Source organism: Scylla paramamosain, unplaced genomic scaffold (genome assembly GCF_035594125.1).
Source record: "Scylla paramamosain isolate STU-SP2022 unplaced genomic scaffold, ASM3559412v1 Contig28, whole genome shotgun sequence".
Taxonomy (NCBI): domain Eukaryota; kingdom Metazoa; phylum Arthropoda; class Malacostraca; order Decapoda; family Portunidae; genus Scylla; species Scylla paramamosain.
This window is the reverse complement of record NW_026973693.1, coordinates 505,203-525,000: the sequence shown is the minus strand read 5'-3', so window position 1 is coordinate 525,000 and position 19,798 is coordinate 505,203. Positions and strand designations below refer to the sequence as shown.

Here is a 19,798-nt window from a genome sequence, read left to right as displayed (position 1 = left end):
TTTTTCCTTGTATTTTTCTCATTTTAGTGCATTCATCTTCACTATCATATTAATTTTTCCTAATTCTTAATTTTTTCCAAGTATTTTCTCATTTTATTGCATTCAGCATCACTATCATGTTCATTTCTTCCTCTAATTGTTTTTTTTTTCTCTAATTCTTTATTTCTCAGTATTTTCTGTAGCTCATCTTTGGCTTTAATAATTTCCTTTTCCACCTGTGAGTCAGTAGCAAACTCTTTCACTCATTCATTATCTACCAAATCATATTATTTCTTACATTCGCATATTGAAGCCTTGGTAACTATTTGCACCAGTCATCCCTTTAGTAATAAGCTTGTAGAGAGAGAGAGAGAGAGAGAGAGAGAGAGAGAGAGAGAGAGAGAGAGAGAGTGGTGGCCACCCTACCCATCACTGAGGTACGCTGCCAGACGTATGATGTTTACCTCTCTTCATATCCTCCTTTCACTTCCTTATTCTCTTCACAACGCTGTTTAAATCCTTATCAATGCTTTTTACACTATTAGTACTTGTGACTCAATACTGTACTATGATGGTGGCAGTAGTAGTGACAGTAATGATAATAGTAATAATGGTAATAGTAGTTTTAACCCTTTACTGCCTGAAATATTTTCCAGCTGTAAGAAAAAACTCTTTCATTTCATTATCCTTCTCTTAAGGCAAAACTAAACATACAGGCACGTTTTATTCATCTGTATTCGTCAATTACAAATAAAATCCATAAAGGGACATAAATGTCCATTTAGGCGTATGACAGATTCATGGTCTCAGTAGTATTACCAATGAGTTTAGGATTTCTTAAACTTTTAAACCTTACATGAAAGAAAAAAAAATGTGAATGACTTCTCATGTTTGTACTGAGCATTCATGTGATAATATCTCATCTCTGATTAATGAAAAAAAATAATGATAATAATAATAATTCCATAAATTGACTTCGAAGAATTGTTCCTTTTTTTATTTAGCACAATCCTTGTGTGCCGCCTCATGTTGCATGGAAATCATAGAAGCAGTTTCTTCTTGCATCACAGCACAGGTGAACTTTGCGTTTCATGCAATACATTTGTACTTTTTCCTTACAGCCTGGCAACTTGCATGTGCCCCTATTTGCACTGAAAGCAGGGAAATGCACAACATTGTCTTGCCGTGTGTCTTTTTCTGAAATTTTCTTGGTGGCTCTCCCAGTTTTCCTCTTCTGAGCAAAGGCACTGTCCACAGCATTTGAAGGTCTTCCTCTTTTTCTTGTCACATCTTTGCACCACACATCAGGGACCTTGGTAGTCTTAGCCTGAACTCACAAAGACTATTCTGCTTTAGAGAAGGGACTCACTCCCACATCAGTTGCTGATCGTCTGTACTGTAACCAACAGTTTACCACAGTCATGTCAAGTAAGTGAAATACAAGCCTCTGATAGTATTTCCTTGCTTTGAAGGTTGTAAGCAAGCAATTGGTCACACAAATCAACACCTGCCATATGTTTGTTACAATCTGCTACAATATTGGGCCTGGGGGTTTCAACTCTGTCTTTAGTGTTCTTGTCGTGCCTGGAACATTTCTCTGTTGGCCTTGATGTTGTAAATGATGATACAAGACACACTGACTTGGTATCCATCCACTTGACACCTGAAATTTTAGTGTCCCCAGTTTTCGTTTCCCATTCATCATGACAACCTGTACCTTGAGCTGCAAGTTGTCTGTCTGACTTGAACGTCAAACCTTCTAGCCTCTTTGCCTGCACTGTGCCAGAACACCATATTCCCCTCGAGGCTAGATGTTCAAGGAGGGGCACAGATGTGAACCAACTGTCAAAGTACAGTCTGTGATTTTTCATGCTCGGTATACTTTCAGCAAGATGCAGTACTGCATTCCAGCTTGGTTTGAGATCTGGAACATCAGGCTTGCCAACAGCTTGAATTTTTCTAGTATAAGGCATAAAATCATACACCACACCCATGCTGTCTGCCAACACAAATATCTTATAACCCCATTTATGAGTTTTTTTTTTTTTTTCTTGAATGTTTATCTCTCTCTTCATATCCTCCTTTCACTTCCTTATTCTCTTCACAATGCTGTCATACCTGACTGACCTTGGAAGGGACCATTTGCTCATCTACACACAGGTTTTCTGTCGTGGAGATTTGTGGAAACTTCTGTAGGTGGTTAACTAGAGGTCTCACCTTGCATATTTTGTCAGTTTTGTCTAGTGTCGTGTTGTCAACAAAATGCAGATTTTATTTGATTTCCTTCATCCACTTCATAACACTCATCCTCGCTAACTTCGGCATCACTGGCAGCTAACAATGTTTCCACCAGTTTTTCGGTGGTGTTTGAACTTTTATTTTGTCCGCAGAATGCAGTAGTACTGCAGCAACGAGAGGGTTCTGCAAGAATATTTACTTGTCATTCATTGTTTTTAATTCACTACACATCTATGGTGTTATATTGTAAATTAAACCAAGTTTAATATATAATAAAACTATTTGCATGTCACTGCAAAAATATATCGGTAGTATAACAAAGACGAAAATATTGCTCATTTATATAATAGTATTCATTTGCCTGATAGGACACAAATGTCACCTTTAAACAAGCACTACAGATGTTTGGTAAAGGGTGATATGAGGATTTTTGGGATGTAAATATGATCTTTAGGTGTGCGTTTATCACAGCAAATTTTGTCATAATTGTGCTTTACCTGGGGATACATCCAGGATGTAGTGAAAGTGGCTGCTTTGCGCAACCTCCGGCACGCGTCCACCTGCTCTCAGTGTCCTGGTTCATCCGAGAAGCGACAACCATTCCAGTGTAAACAAAGGTGCCGATCGAAAGCTGAAACGGGACTTGTATGTCCTGACCGGCGAGCGAACTCTGATACTTGACAGAGTTAAAACCATGTATTCCAAGGAGGACATATTTGTCCTCTTCGGCAGTAAGGGGTTAAGATTTGACCCCTGTACCCGCAAAGCAAACCTCGCCTTTAATTTTCAGGGAGAGTGATCTATACTATCCCAATTACTATTACTATTATGACTATTTCCAGGTTAAAAGTGACTATCTGGAGGATGAAAGCAGGGCGGCAGAAGGCATGGATTTCGACACAGCCATCCAGCTCACTTGCATCGAAATCAAGCGAGTCTTTAAGGTAAAACTGCGGAAAACAACACGATTTAGGTCCCCCTTGAAATCTGAGCGGTACCCCCTGCGACGGCAAAACTAACACCCCCGTTTTCTCCGCAGCGGATGAACGGATGCGCGATGGACAAGAAGTCAAATCTTGAGCAGCCGGAGAAGGAAGTCGGTCTACATGAATTCCTACCGGCCTACATCATCAACACCACCAAACAGAAAACGTTACGTAAGGCTTTGCAGGGAAACTTTAAGAAATTCTCGGCGTTCTTCGATTACGAATCTCACTTCAAGTACCTCGAGATTTTGGGAAAAGTTGGAAAGTTTGACATCGAAAACTTCCGCTGTGCACTCGGCGTAAGTGTTAAGTGTTACTGAAGTGTTTGTATGTGAGTCTTGTAGTACTGTCGATACTTACTACTACTACTACTACTACTACTACTACTATTTTCAGTGTGGTTGGTCTATTCCTGTCACTCTGCTTGTCGGCCCAAGTGTTGGTATTTCCTACTGGACAGATTCTGCCTCTGCCGTAAGTACCACTACTACTACTACTGTCACTACTACTACTACTACTACTACTACTACTACTACTACTACTACTACTACTACTGCTACTACTACTACTACTACTACTACTACTACTACTACTAACCCTACTACTACTACTACTACTACTACTACTACTACTACTACTCCAAGCACAACACATGGCAAACTTTGAGCAGATTTAGAGCGTGGAGACCTTACAGAGCAGCTGCGAGCAACACAGGAAGGCCCTGGTGCAGTTTAAGGTGAGAGTGATGACGATAGTGAGTGACGGTGAAAGAGAGAGAGAGAGAGAGAGAGAGAGAGAGAGAGAGAGAGAGAGAGAGAGAGAGAGAGAGAGAGAGAGGGGGGGGGGAAGTGGGTAGGTGACGGATTTAAATGGGAAAAGGACCGGGAGGGAGAGAGAGATGAGAAGAAGCGAGAGAGGTGTGGGTGGGGTCTCTCACTACTATTACTACTGCTGCTACTACTACTACAATTACCGTCCTCATCAAATCCTTCCTCTTTCTTCTCCTCTAATCACCGCCACCACCACCACCACCACCACCACCACCACTACCCCAGGCTTATGTTGCAGGTAGCAGGTACTACAGAAGCCCTCGCCATCACCATCACCTGCCCCTCCATTGGCGGAGCAGAGAGCTTAGCAGACCTGGTTGACAGCTACTGCAGGCTTGTCAACCAATCCAGTGTGTCGCTGTGGACTGTGTGGAGAGAGAGAGAGAGAGAGAGAGAGAGAGAGAGAGAGAGAGAGAGAGAGAGAGAGAGAGAGAGAGAGAGAGAGAGAGAGAGAGAGAGAGAGAGAGAGAGAGAGAGAGAGAGAGAGAGAGAGAGAGAGATAGGGGGAGGAGGGATTGTAGGTGAACTTGAAGGAGAAATAGGAGGAATGCTCTTTTAAAAGGCTCTAGTTGAAGTTGTAAGGGTTTTTAAGGATGTTCTTAAGGCTATAGTGATAGATTAACAACAGGAGAAACACTCTTTTAAAAGGCTCTAGTTGAAATGATGCAGGTTTTTAAGGATGCTTTTAAGGTTCCAGTAACAGATTAACAATATTTCTGCATTACTGACAGGAGAAACACTCTTTTAAAAAAGCTCTAGTCGAAGATGTAAGGTTTTTAAGGGTGTTTTTAGGGTTGAGGTGACAGATTAACAACATCTGCATTACTGACAGGAAAAACATTTTTAAAAGACTCTAGTAAGGTTTTTTTTTATTTTTATTTTTTTAAGGTTGTAGTGACAGATTAACAACATTTCTGCATTATTAACAGGAGAAACACTCTTTTAAAAGGTTCTAGTTGAAGTTGTAAGGGTTTTTAATTTGTTTTAAGGTTGTAGTGACAGATTAACAACATTTCTGCATTAGTGACAGGAGAGAAACACTTTTGAGAACCTTGCAAACCATCACTGTGGCTTTATGAAACAGTCAGTGGTGAGAGACCTGACCTGACCCTGTGTCACCTGATCTTCTCCAGGCTCGTGTGTGTGTGTGTGTGTGTGTGTGTGTGTGTGTGTGTGTGTGTGTGTGTGTAAGTTTGTTTACTACTACTACTATTACTCATAAAAGTAATAATAATGACAATAATTATGATAATAATAACACTACTACTACTACTACTACTACTGCTACTACTACTACTACTACTGCTACCACTACTACTACTACTACTGCTGCTACTGCTACTACTACTACTACTGCTACTACTACTACTACTACTACTACTACTAATAATAATAATAATAATAATAATAATAATAATAATAATAATCATCATCATAAAAGTAATGATAATAACATCAATAATAATAATAATAATAATAATAATAATAATAAATAATAATAATAATAATAATAATAATAAAAATAATAATAATAGGATTAATATTATTTACAGGGTGTAGCAAAAATTGATATATATATATATATATATATATATATATATATATATATATATATATATATATATATATATATATATATATATATATATATATATATATATATATATTAATGAAATATTACCATTATTATTATTATTATTATTATTATTATTATTATTATTATTGGGCTACTAACATCTCTCTCTCTCTCTCCTCTCTCCCTCTCTGTCTCTCTCTCTCTCTCTCTCTCTCTCTCTCTCTCTCTCTCTCTCTCTCTCTCTCTCTCTCTCTCTCTCTCTCCCTCCTCCTCCTCCTCCTCCTCCTCCTCCTCCTCCCCCCTCCTCCTCCTCTATAAGTGTGTATGCATGTATGTTCATATATTTGTACTAACACTTATTGTAGTAGTAGTAGTAGTAGTAATAGTGGGGAAGGCGATGGCATGAATACTGTACATTGTTGCCAAATATATTCTTAGTAATTTTATGTTATTTTGAAGTGGCAACTGTGTATGTATGTATGTTTGTGTGTTTACCTGCCTGTGTCCTGCCTCCTTACAGTTGCGTTGAAATCGGCCATGACGACAGTGGTGCCGGCATCCACAGTGTGCTGCGTCAGTACTCCGCACTGAGCACCATGACAATAAGGGGAGGCATCTGGAGGTATATATACGCCTCCTAACTTCAGTTCTGGAATGCATCACAAAACCACCGTGGCATATCTGGTCCTCAGCATCCACGTCAACTTGCTTCACACTGTGCATCAGTGCATCCTGGCCAAGCATCACCACTCCTCTATTGCGTCCACTTCTTGACACATTTCGGCACACACTAAGTCCCGGTACTTGTACGTTGAAATATTTTGTGGCTTCAAGAATCCAAACGATGTCAAAGTCCAGAATAAACTTCAGTATACTTGGCTCTTGTAACTTGTCTTTGAGACCAGCAATATTCCACCAACAAAGCTTCACCTCTCTGCTTGCACACAAAAAACACGAGGAGTGAAGCTGTCGATAATGACGCCATCTCTTGGCAGCACGCGGTTCTTCCAATCGTAAGTGATATTTACTCCGGCACTCTCAGCTTCCTCTCGCTCTTCTCGCTCCCTCTTCTGCAGACGAGCAGTTTCTCTCCTGATTGCAAGGTGGACGTCCTTTTTAATGTACACTCGCGACATCTGTGCTCCAGCGTTCTGTAAATTTTTGGCTGCATGAAGTATCCTGTCTCTTTGATTTTGGTCGCCAACAGTGACGAGAATCGGTCTCATTTCCCTTTCATTCTGTTGTGCCAGTCGCCTCACAATCCATCCGGTTCGATCAACTGCTTCGGTAGGGCTTACCGCGTTCATCACATTCATTACTTTCTCATCGTCAGTTGCACCAAGATCATCTCTGTCCTCTGGTGGGCCTGTTATGATGAGACTCCATTGTCTTTCCTTAGCATCTAATGACTCTAGGAATCGCTGTTGTTGATGGATCATGTCAAAAGCAGTTCTGAATTTGTCAGTCAGAGTCTGAACTTCTCTTGATTCAGTGATGCCACCTCTGCTGCTGCTACTCTGAGGCTTCGAAGCTCTTCCAGAAGGATTCTGTTGATGGCTCCTCATCTCTTGGTTCATTTATGAGAGCAGACAAGGCTTGTTTTAGCTGGGCATTTTTCATTTTATCAATATCACTTATTGCTAGAGCCTTGACAACAGAAGCATCACTGTATGCAGCCATGATTATCGTTAGTTGTGTACAGCCATCGTCAGACTGAGGTGGTAAAACTGCGTTGCCAGGAACGCGTTACTAGGCAACACTGCGCATGCGCAAACCCCAGCTCCCGAGTCAAGACGGGTTCCTGAACAGCCACTTCAGGAGGAGGAGGAGGAGGAAAAAAAAAAAAAAACATGAGGAAAGAGAAAAGCACAAGAATGGCAAAGTGAGAGAGCGATGAAAAGGATACAAGGAGAAAAATAGAGAAGAGGGACAGAGGGAAAGCAGAGAATGAATGATAGAGACTAAGAAAACTTTTTATCAAGTACTAAAAGCCAAAACATGTAGAGGGTTATAGTAGTAGAAAGTGCAATGCTAACTGGCATTTGTCCAGCACTACCAATTGTGACACAACCCCATGCTGTAGCCAGCGTGTTTCCCGGCCACCTCATTCCCACAGCAGTGGTAACACGCTCCCCTGCTGGAGTGAAGGGCTCTCCGTGGTGCCTCGGGGACACCTCCAACTTGCTACTGTGTGTGTGTGTGTGTGGTGGAGTAGAAAATTTAAGTGTTGGAAGTCTCGTGAACTCGGTACCCTAAAACACACACACACACACACACACACACACACACACACACACACACACACACACACACAGTCAGTTTAGTGATTAAAAAGAAAAACATCTTAATTCAAACAAGATACAAAATACAAAATTACAAAAAATAAAATCTCTCTCTCTCTCTCTCTCTCTCTCTCTCTCTCTCTGTCAGCAACATATGGCCTTAATAAATACCGCTCTCTCTTTTTGCTGTAATATTTTTTCATCACTAGGAAACATAGCAGGCTGTGCATTTCCATTGAGTAGTGATGAGAGCCTGGGAGGAACAAGGAAGGAAGGAAGGAAGGAAGGAAGGAAGAAAAGAGGAAGAACAAAGACAAAATGAAGAAAACATCAATCACGGGAAAAATACGAATAGAAGATTATAAAACAGAGAGAGAGAGAGAGAGAGAGAGAGAGAGAGAGAGAGAGAGAGAGAGAGAGAGAGAGAGAGAGAGAGAGAGAGAGAGAGAGAGAGAGAATACAAAGCAAAGGAAAAAAGAAAATAAAATGTCATCCAAACGAGTAGACGAAATGAAAGGAAAAGGCAAAGAAAAAAAAGTAGAAAGAATTAGGATAAGTGATGGAAGGGAGGGAGGAGAGGAAGCGGTGGAAGAGAGTAAGTAAAAACCTCGTGGTGGAAGCAGATGAAGGGGTGGAGGCGGAACAACGGTGGAGGGGCAGGAGTGGAGGTGAGAAGAGGAAGTTATAAAGATTGGGAGAGAGGAAATAACAGAGAGACGTGAATGAACAGCGGGAAAATGCATTACAAGATGGAAAGGAGGTAAAAGATGCAGATTTACGTAATGTAAACAGATAATCATGAAGAAATAGCACGGAAGATAGAAGGGACAACAGGGAAATTAAGAGACGTGAGTCAAACGTAGGGAAAATATACCTAAAGATGGAAAAGGAGCTGAACGCTGGAGATTTGTATTATGTGAATAGTAAAAGAAAAATAAATAATTGAGAAAATAAAAGTAAAAAGATAAGATAATACAAGGATGAAAACGTGAATGAAACGCAGGAAAAAAAAAAAATACGCTGAAAAACGGAAAAAGAGTCGATGGATTGAGATTTATATTATATTACTACCACCATCACCACCACACCCACCACCATCACCACCACCAGTAACAACAGTAATAACAACAACAATACACATTACCTAACTCTCTAAAGTCTCCAGTCTTTCAAGCTTCCTCCGCCAAGTCAAATAGAATAGAGGGAAGGAAAAAAAATACTTGAGAGGTGAGAACGAAAGTTTAATGAAAGGTGACCGCGATCTGTGCCTCTCTGGCCTTGCTGGGAGGGAGGGAAGGAGGGAGGGAGGGAGAGAAGTAAATGTAGTGAAAGGAGGGGTTGCAGAGAAAATGGAAAGGGAGGTAAAGGGAGGTAATTTCTCTCTCTCTCTCTCTCTCTCTCTCTCTCTCTCTCTCTCTCTCTCTCTCTCTCTCTCTCTCTCTCTCTCCCCTACTTATCACAACGCATCCCATGTCACTCTTACCTCCACCACCACAACCACGACCACCCAAGTCACCGAATAAACAAAGATAAATTTTGTTAAAATAAACCTACCTAGGTGGTGGTGGTGGCGGTGGTGGTGGCGGCGGCGGCGGCGGCGGCGGCGGCGGCGGCGGTGGCGGCGACGGGGGCGGCGAATGTCGGAATGAAAATTTAGGAAAAGACAAAAAATTAATCGAAATTTTGGGCTCTTGGACTTGTGGAACTTGATGCGTGTTTGCCGTTCGTTCGTTCGTTTGCTTGTTTGTTTGTTGTTTGGTGTTTTTGTTGTTGTTGTTGGTGCTGTTGTTAAATTAAGACTGTGAAGAAGGTTTACATGTTATTTGTCCTCCATAACGTGAGTGAAAGTGTGCGTGAAACTCAAACTGGGGATGGTAGTAGTGATGGTAATAAACTAGTAGTAGTAGTAGTAGTAGTAGTAGTAGTAGTAGTAGTAGTAGTAGTAGTAGACAGTAAAACAGCCCACATCTAAACCTCTCTAAAAATCCAACACACTTATCCTAAACCCTTAAACCCTTCTCAAAACCCTTAAACTCTAAACACCCGAGCCACTACAATCGTTCCCAAAACACCAGATGCCCTCAGCACCCTAAATCCCTTGTTGGACTCCCCTTAACTCCTTCCAAACCCTTACTTCCCCTCTCCCCTCCCCCTCACACCCTCCACTCGCCACAACAAAGACCTCTCCTGCTTGCATCTTGATACCAAATCTTGTTTCCTTTCCTCCCACTTACTTGCCGTTGTCTCCCTGCCTCTCCACCCCTCCTCTCCCCAGCCCCGCCCCCTCCGGAGGAAAGGTGAGTGGCTAATGCTCCCAGCCACGGCGGGGGAGAGTGGAGGCGGGAGAGAGGGAGAGGATGTGAGGAGAAAGATGTGTGTCTTTGTGACCTGGAGATAAGATGGAGAGAGAGAGAGAGAGAGAGAGAGAGAGAGAGAGAGAGAGAGAGAGAGAGAGAGAGAGAGAGAGAGAGAGAGAGAGAGAACGTATGATAACGAAATCCCCCAGGCCGTTGGTCAGCTCATCCCTAATCTCCCCCCCCCTCCCCCACACCTCCCTGGGCTGAAAGAAAACAACCGCCACTCCATTCCTGACTTCTTGAGGATAATGACGCTCAGTTAAGACCAGAAGCCTCACCGCTATTGAGCCAGTTAGTTCTTCATCTTCTTTTAAGTTAATGCATAATCGAGAGAGGCCTGTGTGTGTGTGTGTGTGTGTGTGTGTGTGTGTGTGTGTGTGTTAAGGGGTATAAGTAGGCAGAAGGTCTACATGTTACACACTTAAAGGGGTGTTACCATTCTTTGTACAGTGAAATTTGGAGGGCTGCTGTACTCTCTCTCTCTCTCTCTCTCTCTCTCTCTCTCTCTCTCTCTCTCTCTCTCTCTCTCTCTCTCTCTCTCTCTCTCCCTCTAGCCCAAGAAATGAAATTAACCCAAATAATCAAGAAAACAAATACTTTATTATTAAGTATAACTACTAAGAAAATACTAGTAGATATATTAATTAGAATAAAACCAGAGGAGGAATATTTAGGAATACATAATAAGAAGAAAAAAAAAAAAACAGGAGACATGTCGAGCTACAATAAAGAAATACAATATACTATTACATATCAATGCTAAACTACTTGAAGAAAATACATGGAGGAGGAGGAGGAGGAGGAGGAGGGGGAGGAAGAGGAGGAGAAGGAGGAGGAGGAGGAGGAGGAGGAGGAGGAGGAGGAGGTGGAGGAGAGGAAAGAGGAAGAGGAGAAGGAGGAGGAAAAGGAGGATTCTTTCATTCCGCTCCCCTTCCCTCCTTACCTGTAATCTTGAAGAGTGGAAGAAAGGGAAGGTTAATCGGTGTGACTTGCTTAGAGGAATAGCGAGTGTAGAGAAATTTGATATCATCGCTTTAACTGAAACTTGGTTAGATATGTCAGGAAAAGTATTTAATCCAGAGGTTAAGATAGATGGGTATACAATGTTCTATAAAGATAGAGAAAACAGGAGAGGAGGAGGTGTCGCGTTATACGTTAGGGACACATTACAGTGCTGTATGAACAAAAGAATTAAAACAGATAACAAAGCAGAGTCGATATGGGTAGATATTAAGGAAGGATCGCAGTCAGTAGTACTAGGGGTAGTTTACAGACCACCGACCAGTACAGAGGAAATTAACACCTCACTGTGGCAGGAATTAAATAGAGCAGGCAGGTACAGTCAGGTATGTGTGGTAGGAGATTTTAATTTTAGGAATATCGACTGGAGTCTGATTGTGGGTAACAAGGAAGCAGAGGAATTCCTTAAGGTAATTCAGGATAATTTTTTAAAACAGGTAGTCGTAGAACCCACAAGGGGGAATAATATTCTAGATTTAATTCTTACTAACAGGGAGGAAGCAGTCACGCAGGTAGAGGTTGGAGGACAGCTAGGTAACAGTGACCATAGGGAAATTAGGTACAATCTAGAATGGGAAGAAACTGTTAGAAATAAAAACACTAGTAAAATACCTGACTTTAGGAGAGCAGATTTTGAAGAATTAAAAAGGTACCTCCAAGGAGTGGACTGGCAAAGGATGCAGGGTGAGGTCAGGTCAGGGACGGAGTTCAGAGAGATAAGGCAGGATGAGGGAGGTGAGGTGAGGCTCCAGAAGGGAGGAGGAAAGAGGAAGGGGGGAGATAGGTGTGAGTATGTTGGAATGTCAGGTCATGGTGAAATGAGAGAGGTAAGGTCGAGGCGAGTTGATGAGGGAGGGGAGAGGATGGTAGGGAACGAGATGAGGGGTTTAGGTGAAGTAAATGTAGATGAATTGTATAAATATTTCGTAGATAAAGTTCATACAGGTCAATTAGCAAATATCCCGTATAAAACAATAAGATCACAAAAAAATGACCCTAAATGGATGACTGCTAGGTTAAAGCATTATATAGGGCGTAAGAGAAGTATATATAAGAGATTAAAGGCAGGTGAGGAAGTTTTAAGGACACAGTATAATGAATTAGTTAGAACAGTCAGGAAGTTAACGAGGAAAGCTAAGGACAATTATGAATTAAAGGTAGCCAGCCAGGCGAAGACGGACCCCAAGGGATTTTATCAGGTATACAGGACGAAAAATAAGGATACTGTAGGTCCATTAAAGGCAGCAGATGGGGAGCTGGTTAGTTCTGGGGAGGAGATTAGTAAACTTCTGAATGATTATTTTTTAACTGTCTTCACTCAGGAAAACATGCAGGATATGCCAGATAGTGAACAGGTGTTTAGAGCAGATGAGTATGAGAAGCTGACGGATATTTCCATATCTAGGGAGATAGTGGAGCAGGAGATAGATAGGCTAAAAAAGTTCAAGTCACCAGGACCTGATGAAATATATCCCAGAGTACTGAAGGAATGTAAAAAGATTATTAGTGAGCCGTTAGTTTCTGTCTTTAGGAAATCACTGGAGTCGGGTGAGGTACCAGTAATGTGGAGGCAGGCTAATGTAGTACCCATCTTTAAGAAAGGGGATAAAACTTTAGCGTCTAATTATAGACCTGTCAGCTTAACTTCAGTTGTAGGTAAAATGTTAGAGTCAATAATAGCCAGGAACATTAGGGAACATTTAGACAAACATAACTTGATAAATCAGTCACAGCATGGCTTCACGAAGGGGAAGTCTTGCCTGACAAACTTGTTAAGTTTTTACAGTAAGGTGTACGAGGCAGTAGATAATGGTGATAGTTATGATATCTTATATCTGGACTTTAGTAAAGCATTCGACAAGGTGCCCCATCAAAGGCTCCTGAGAAAGGTTAGGGCGCACGGGATAGATGGGAAGGTGTTAGGTTGGATAGGGTCATGGCTTGGTAACAGGCGACAGAGAGTGCTAATAAACGGCTCGAAATCCGAGTGGGGTCATGTCATTAGTGGGGTGCCACAGGGATCAGTATTAGGGCCATTATTATTTCTAATATATATCAATGACTTGGATAGTGGAATTAGTAGCGATGTTAGTAAATTTGCGGATGACACAAAGATAGGTAGATTAATTAGGTCAGAAGCGGATGCCATCGCCTTGCAGACAGACTTAGATAGAATGAATGAATGGACGGATAGATGGCAAATGCAATTTAATATCAATAAATGCAAAGTGCTTAGCGTAGGTAGAGGAAACCCACACAATAGGTACACATTAAACACCCAAACTCTGGTAGGTACAGGGTACGAGAAAGATTTAGGAGTTATAGTTAGCTCTGAACTCCGTCTAGGGAAACAATGCATAGAAGCCAGAAACAAGGCAAATAGGGTACTAGGATTCATTTTTAGGAGTGTTAAAAGTAGAAGGCCGGAAGTAATATTAAAGTTATACTTGGCGCTGGTCAGACCTCATCTAGACTACGCTGTGCAGTTCTGGGCCCCACATTACAGGAAAGATATAGGTCTATTAGAATCAGTACAGAGGAGAATGACTAAAAGGATTCAGGGGATGAGGAGTATTCCTTACGAAGCGAGGTTGAAGCGGTTAAATTTACATTCTCTAGAGAGACGTAGGTTAAGAGGGGACCTGATAGAAGTCTTTAAGTGGTATAGGGGTTATAACAAGGGAGATGTAAGCAAAATTCTTAGGATCAGCAACCAAGGTAGAACAAGAAATAACGGGTTCAAGCTTGAAAAATTTAGGTTTAGGAAGGAGATAGGAAAAAAATTGGTTCTCAAATAGAGTGGTAGATGAGTGGAACGGACTCAGTAATCATGTAGTTAGTGCCAGGACACTAGAGAGCTTTAAGAGAAGATTAGACAAGTTTATGGATGGGGATAACAGATGGAAATAGGTAGGAGTGTTTCATACAGGGACTGCCACGTGTAAGCCTGGTCGCTTCTTGCAGCTTCCCTTATTTCTTATGTTCTTTCTTATGTTCTTATGTGTGTGTGTGTGTGTGTGTGTGTGTGTGTGTGTGTGTGTGTGTGTGTGTGTGTGTGTGTGTGTGTGTGTGTGTGTGTGTGTATATATATATATATATATATATATATATATATATATATATATATATATATATATATATATATATATATATATATATATATATATATATATATATATGTATATATATGTATATATATATATATATATATATATATATATATATATATATATATATATATATATATATATATATATATATATATATATATATATATATATATATTCTGTCCACCTCTCTAACGCAAGAGTTAACCAGTAATTCTCAATATATATATATATATATATATATATATATATATATATATATATATATATATATATATATATATATATATATATATATATATATATATATATATATATATATATTCTGTCCACCTCTCTAACGCAAGAGTTAACCAGTATTCTCAATCATTCATCCCTTTCTCTGGTAAACTCTGGAACTCCCTGCCTGCTTCTGTATTTCCACCTTCCTATGACTTGAATTCCTTCAGGAGGGAGGTTTCAAGACACTTATTCATCATTTCATGACCATTGCTTTGACCCTTTTATGAGACTGGCATTTCAGTGGGCATTTTTTTTTTTTATTGGATTTTTGTTCCCCTTGGCCAGTGTCCTTCCTATATAAAAAAAAAAAAAATGTGTGTGTGTGTGTGTGTGTGTGTGTGTGTGTGTGTGTGTGTGTGTGTGTGTGTGTGTGTGTGTGTGTGTGTGTGTGTGTGTGTGTGTGTGTGTGTGTGTGTGTGTGTGTGTGTGTCATGTTACTTGCCAAGTTTACCCTGAAAAGGGACACATTTTCTTAGTGTTCCTCGTGTTCCGTTTTCCTCCTGTGTATATCTTTTTTTTTTTTGTTGTAAATTAGTAGAAGATTTGTTTACTCATTTTATGTCACGTAATATTATTCTCTTCTTAATTCAAGTTCTTTATATATATATATATATATATATATATATATATATATATATATATATATATATATATATATATATATATATATATATATATATATATATATATATATATATATATGTATATATATATATATATATATATATATATATATACTCGTATATATACCAGCCCTCAATTAAGCAATCATCACACACACACACACACACTAACATTTACTCTTATTTTTCTCCCTCGTTTTTTTTTTTTTTCAAGGGGAAACTAAGCAAATTTCTAAAAAAATCCTAACAATACTTAAATCATGCAAACTGAAGGGGAAGGAGAGAGAGAGAGAGAGAGAGAGAGAGAGAGAGAGAGAGAGAGAGAGAGAGAGAGAGAGAGAGAGAGAGAGAGAGAGAGAGAGAGAGACGTACACTACCTGTGAAATTGGTAATAATCCACACACACTGTTTCTGTCCACACCGTCTCTGGTTTGGTTGGAGGTGTTTGGTTAGGAGAGTTTGTTTGGTTTGGTTTGGTTGGGTAAGGTTAGGTTTGATTAGGTTGGGTTAAGTGTGGTTAGGTTGGGTTAGGTGAGGCTAAGACTTGCTGGTGAGGTGAGGTTAGGTTTGGTTAGGTTAAGTTGGATTGTGTTTGGACTAGTTTAGTTACTGATTTAACTGAATTACATAGAATTACATAAAAAAAGCCACAACAGACCTTGCGGTCCTCACGAGGTGACCTGACCTAGGATTAGTAAGCTGATAGTAGAAGAAAAGGACAGGAAAGCGGAAGCGCCGCTCCCTCCGGCATGAGCCGTACAGGAAAACAGGTCGGAAAGAAACACCTTACGGGGTTAGAGAAGAAGAGAAAAAAAAAAAAAAACGAAGAAAATTTTACAAGAAAGAAAGAAAATAGATGAAATGAAGTCCTCCCATTTCCTATAGGCAAGGAAGTTAATCACTAACAAAGAAACGCTGTTAGCCGCAGATTGCAGGCTATTTATCAAGATGGCTTTTAAAAATTTCTACGGTGTTGCAGTGTATCACGTCTCGAGGAAGCCCATTCCATGGATTTACTAATTGGTGGAAAAAAATAAATAAATAAATGATTCGTGAGAGTTGAAGGATTTCCCAACAATTTTGCAACCGTTTCCTCGTGTAATTTGAAGAGTCTATGGTAAAATATTTACTGCAGTCCATGTTATCAATGCCTTTGATGATTTTAAACACCTGTATTAAGTCGCCTCTTAGTCTTCTTTGTGTTAATGGGAAAAGATTTAATTCTTTAAGACGCTCTTCGTATGATTTGTTTGTTAGGCTTGGTATAATTTTTGTTACTCTACGCTGAACTCTTTCTAATTGATCAATGTCTTTCTGGTAGCAGGGGCGCCATGCTTGAACGCAATATTCTAAAAGGGGACGGACTAAAGAGTTATACAAAGTGAGGACTGTATCCTTAGATTCAAACATGAATTCAAACTTGAATACTCAAAAGATCTGCTGATTAAGCCAATTACTTTATTCACTTTCTTTACGACTTGTGAACATTGTTGGCTAAGTTTTAAGCTACTCGATATTGTCACTCCTAAATCAATTTCGTTGTCAACACTTTTAAGTTGGGTACCATTTAAAATATACTTTGCTTTCTCGTTTCTATACCCTACGTGAAGCCCTTCGCACTCATCTGCCAGGTTTGCCCCCAGTCTGTTAATTATCTAGATTTTTCAGCATTTCTATTACTTGTTCGTTAGAGTCTACGGAATTTGCAATTTCGGTGTCATCAGCAAACTTCGATATTATGCTAGTAACACCCTCATCTATGTCGTTGATATAAGCAAGGAAGAGAACAGGTACGTAAGACTGATCCCTGTGGCACCCCGCTGGTTACGTTAGTCTATTTGGATGCTTTTCCATTTATTACTACTCTTTGTTTACGGTTGTTTAGTCATTTTCAGCCCATCGCAACACGTCGCCTTGGATACCCTGTGATTTTAGTTTAATCAGTAAACGTTTGTGGGGGACTTTGTCGAAGGCCTTTTAAAAAATCAAGATATATTATATTTACCGTTTTTTTCTCGTCATACTGCTTCAGAATATTATACAAGAAGTGTGAGAGGTTCGTCAAACAAGAGCGTTTGTTGCGGAAGCCGTGTTGAGTATTTTTAAGGAAGTTGTTTTATTCTTAGTGATTAACGAGTTTATCTCTTATTAGTGTTTCAAGCATTTTCAATACAAATGAGGTTAAGTTTTTTTTTTTTTTTTATGTAGAATTGACACTGGCCAAGGGCAACAAAAATCCAATAAAAAAAAAGCCCACTGAGATGCCAGTCCCAGAAAAGGGTCCAAAGCGATAGCCAAAAATTGAAGGAAAAGTGTCTTGAAACCTTCCTCTTGAAGGAATTCAAGTCATAGGAAGGTGGAAATACAAAAGCAGGCAGGGAGTTCCAGAGTTTACCAGAGAAAGGGATGAATGATTGAAAATACATTAGAGAGGTTAGCGAGCCTCCACTCATCAGGCACTATACCGGACTGTAAGGATTTATATGGGACAATATGGTTAGTGGTTTAACTAATTCGGATTTCGCTTGTGTTAAGATGCGGGGAGAGATTGTGTCAGGCCCGGGTGACTTGCTAACTTTAAGTTTATCGATGCATTTTGACGCGTCACTTTGTGTCATACTGTTACTGCATAACTGATAAACAATGTGGTGTAGTCGTGAGTCAAGTCACTGGTATATTCAAATGAGAGATCAGACCAGACCAGTATTCAAAAACGCTTTGCTCTCTCACCACGACTGTTTGCCAGAGCCACAGAGATGACCACCAGGATTCTTGACAGTGTTTCTCCTCGTAACAATGTACAAACCCAGTTCATCTGTCACTACAACTGTGAAAACACTTTCAAAAAGCCGCTTGTAACTTCAAGTAAAGCCTTTGAAAAGTAGTGGAGGTGTTGTGCAGCCTCACTCTCCTTATCTCCCTCCTTCTCCTCCTCCTTTTCTTCCTCCTCCTACTCCTGCTACCCCCAATAGCTTCCTACCCTCCCCCCCCCTCCACTTCCAACACACCCCTCACCAGATCAAAGAGAGAACCAGCACCCACGCCCCTCCCTCCCCCCCCTTCGCCAGATGAGGTACATGGTGTGGGGGCGAGGCGGTGGAGGGGTGGGGGTGCAGGTGAGAGCTCCAGGGTCACGTGATGCTACAAGAGGTTGACGACTTGTTCGACCACGCCAGCCCGAGGATTTTCATTGTGTGTGTGTGTGTGTGTGGAGAATGATGGGTGAGTTTGCATGTGTCTGTCTGAGTTTACCTGTATATTTATCTCTCTATCTCTCTATCTATCTGTCTGTCTGTCTGTCTGTCTGTCTGTCTGTCTGTCTGTCTATTTTTTCTATCTATCTGACTGGCAGGTGAGTTTACACGTGTCTGTTGAGTTTACTTGTGTGTCTATTTGTCTATCTATCTATTTATCTATCTATCCATCTCACCTCACTGTACAAGATTTTTTACTTTCTCTCGCCATTATTCTATTCGGTTCACCTCCCTAATGCAAGAGTTTAACCTGTGTGATTATTTGTGTGTGTGTGTGTGTGTGTGTGTGTGTGTGTGTGTGTGTGTATCTATAGTTTTATTTTCCTTGTGTATCTAGGTGTTTATCAGTGTTTGTGTTTGTGTGTCATTATTTGTCTCTCTATCCATCTGATTTATTTGTCGTTTTGTTTGTTTTGCATTTATTTACGTAAGTGTAGTATACGGGGTCGAAACTAATGCTGCTACTACTACTATTACTACTACTATTACTACTACTACTACTACTACTACTACTACTACTACTACTACTACTACTACTACTACTACTATTACTACTACTGTGTTATTTGTACATGTTTTTCTCTTCTTCTCCTCCTCCTCCTCCTCCACAACGACATGTTTTCACAAAACGGTTGAAAATTGAGATGGAAGGTAATTTTCAAGGTAGTTTTTCGGTTGTGTTAGTTACTTAAGTGTGGCAAGATCGAAACACACACACACACACACACACACACACACACACACACAGACACTTATACCTTTATATCAGAAGAAGAAGAAGAAGAAGAAGAATAGTAACAACAACAACAACAACAACAACAACAACAACAACAACAACAACAACAACAACAACGACAACAACAACAATATAAGGGTACTTACTCTTCACGGCAGTAGTAGTAATAGTAGTAGTAGAAGTAGTAGTAGAACACGCAATTCTCTTTCCACACATAATAACTAACACTTTGCGTGCGTGCGTGCGTGCGTGCGTGCGTGTGTGCATGCGTATCTGAAAGGAGAAAGAGAGAGAGAACAATTATTATTTTGCTGTGAAATATTACGACACAACACTACAACATAACAACACGTGAATATTGAATGATGTATCCACCTACCCATCTGTCCCTATCCTACCTTAACTTAAACTAACCTAACCTATTTATCTACCCATCTATCTCTAACCAAACCTTACCAAACGTCCCTATCTACTCTTCTAATCTCTTTACCCATCCCAAGGCGTCCACAAAACTCAGCCTAACTACAC

General features: G+C 40.2%; 1 protein-coding gene and 1 long non-coding RNA gene across 2 annotated transcripts in view; one reads left to right on the top strand and one right to left on the bottom strand.

The window, feature by feature from the left end:
• LOC135097684 (uncharacterized) overlaps positions 1 to 19,517 on the bottom strand; it is a 69,982-nt gene extending 50,465 nt beyond the window's left edge. The window contains exon 1 of the mRNA XM_063999639.1: positions 19,417 to 19,517. The gene's annotated coding sequence lies outside the window, so the exon portion shown is untranslated. The remainder of the gene's footprint in view (positions 1 to 19,416) is intronic.
• On the top strand, positions 3,079 to 3,774 carry LOC135097656 (uncharacterized). The gene is made up of 3 exons (XR_010265941.1): positions 3,079 to 3,161; positions 3,257 to 3,502; positions 3,600 to 3,774. It is a non-coding gene; the product is annotated as an uncharacterized LOC135097656 (long non-coding RNA).
• Positions 19,518 to 19,798: the final 281 nt, after the last annotated feature.